Genomic DNA, 2,720 nt, shown 5'->3' with positions numbered 1-2,720 from the left:
TTGGGAGAAAGGAGTGACTAAAGTTGGAAAGTTAGCCACAGATTGGAAAGAGAATTAAAAAGGACCAAAAATACAACACCTCAAAGTTAGATCAATGCTGCTCTGGTAAGATCAGCTGAAGGAACAGAGAAAGAGGGGGACTTGGCCAGGGAGAGGGTTCGGTATGATTCAAAATGAGAGGCCGGGCCAAGAAGGACCACCAGGACAGGGGTGGGGTTGGAAGCAAGAAACTGGCCAGCCTCAGCCTGCCAGCACCTTTCCCTGGGGAGGTGTGGCTGGGGAGCCACACAAGAGCAGAGCCGGGTTCCACCTGCCTTGAATGCAAATGTGTGTCTTCTAGCCTGAGAGGCTGTGTTCCCATTGATCCTCCAGAAGGAATGATGGGTCTCCATTGGTGCCCTGAAATTCTGCTTATCTTTTCAAACTACCCCACATAATCCCCACTTTCAACGGTGAAGGACGTGCATAAACAGAGAGCAGGGACTTGGGCCGCTGTAGGGTTGGAAGTGGTGTAGAAAGAGAAGTCCCCAGTGTCTGGACCGGGGCTGTGAGGTGATGCAGGGTAGACATCAGTTCTAGATCTTCCCCCAGAACTAAGACTGTGGGGGAACATGCCCTGTGGGCACATGGTAATTGTTGGGAAGTCATTAAGCAATTGACACCCACAACTGTTGAGTATTTCCCTTCTGTCTCTGAGGTTGTCTCTGAGGTTGTCCTGAGATATATACTAGTGATCACATGAAGCTGAGAACAGTGCCCGCACTCACGTGTTCCATGCATGGTAGCTATTATATTTTTTAAAATACAGAGAGGAAGGGAAAGGGATAGAGAGTTAGAAACATCAATGAGAGAGAGAAGCATCGATCAGCTGCCTCCTGCACACCCCCTATTGGGGATGTGCCCGCAACCAAGGTACATGCCCTTGACCGGAATCAAACCTGGGACCCTTCAGTCCCCAGGCCGACGCTCTATCCACTGAGCCAAACCAGTCAGGGCCATGGTAGCTATTATTATGTTCATTGTTGAGACCAAACTAAACATTTGGGGTTTTGCTGTTCGGTGAACCATTCTATTTGTTTCCTCACAACAAAGAAGCAGAAAGTCACCTAGTCTGAAAAGTCAGTGTAGCTTTCAAAATTCTCATGCCTGTTAAATCCTCATCCCAATCGACCCCTTTCCCACATTCTGTGATGAACTCCTCACGTGGCAATTTGCAGGAGCCACTGTCTAGGGCCCTTCATGAACTAGACCTGGGCTGCCCCAATCAGCTTTTGTTCCTAGCTCCTGAACGAATGTTCCAAAACTCCCCACTGATGAACCCTATCACCGGCCATTTCCTAGAAACACTATGCTTGTTCTTTTGTACATTTACAAGACAAAAGAAATGCAAACATTTAAGTCGTGATGTATTTTTAAAGGCATAATGGGGTTAGTTCGGGTAAAATAACCCATTTCACATCATCTGCAGAAGAAATCTAGTATGTTTTGAAGTTCATTGGGGAACCAGAGAATATTCGATTTCACAAGAGTATTAAGTTTTTATTGAATTACGTCTTTATTCAAGGCACTTTGGTTCATCTACTGAAAGTGGACGTTTAACCCGGTGATCTTTGGGCTAGTAAAATTGAAACCATAATGAGAATCTTTGGATGAATCGTTTCTTTCAACAAAGACTCTGTTGGGCCTTGAAGACCGCCAGATATTGGATGTTCCCCAAAGACGGGCTATTGTTTTCTACAAATAACCAAAACAAGCTTGCCCAGGGCCCTTCAGTGGCCCGACTGCAGTGCCATGAATGATGGAAGAGGACTCAGAACACCAGGTTCTGGTTCTGGTTTTGCTGCTAACAGCTAAAGCTCCCAAACTTCTCTGGGATTGTTTTCTCTTCTGCTAAAATAAGGGAATAAAACAAAATGCTGATCTGACATCAAACTAGTTACTTAAAGCTCTCCAGGGAGACTGTTCAAATACACATTCCTTAGCCTAAATCTGGAAACAGCTTAACTGTCCATCAGTAGGGGACTGGTTAAATAAGTTATGGCATATCCAAGCATAAGTGCCTTTTAAAAAGCATGTGCTGATACAGAAAGATCCCTAAGTCATATTATTATGTGAAGAAAAAGCAAAGTGCAGAGCAATGTGCATGGCGAACTTCCTCTTGTGTAAGTAAGAATGCAACTATGCGGCATAGTCTTGCTTTTTACTTTTGTTTACTGAAGGATATGCAGGGAACTCTTAATAGTATTTATCTTTGTAAACTTTAATAGCTCTATACATTAAGATATTACTAATAACACTGATAACTTTATCAGTTAAGGGCTGAATCACCTCGCCTGCTCTGATATCTTGTTCCCTTAGTGCCCTTGAACATGTATCTAGTAATGCATTATAATAATTAGCTAGCTGGGTATCGTGGGAAGAACTCTGAGCAGTAAATGGATCTGAGTTTAAATCATATATGAATTGAATAATCCTGTGAAAGTAACTTCACTTCTCTGGATTTTAGTGTTCTCATCTTTTATTAAAAATATATGGTTTTGCCGAAACCGGTTTGGCTCAGTGGATAGAGCGTCGGCCTGCGGACTGAAAGGTCCCAGGTTCGATTCCGGTCAAGGGCATGTACCTGGGTTGCGGGCACATCCCCAGTAGGAGATGTGCAGGAGGCAGCTGATCGATGTTTCTCTCCCATCGATGTTTCTAACTCTCTATCTCTCTCCCTT

This window comes from Myotis lucifugus, unplaced genomic scaffold (genome assembly GCF_000147115.1).
Source record: "Myotis lucifugus unplaced genomic scaffold, Myoluc2.0 scaffold_225, whole genome shotgun sequence".
Taxonomy (NCBI): Eukaryota; Metazoa; Chordata; class Mammalia; order Chiroptera; family Vespertilionidae; genus Myotis; species Myotis lucifugus.
This window is presented reverse-complemented; position numbering follows the sequence as displayed.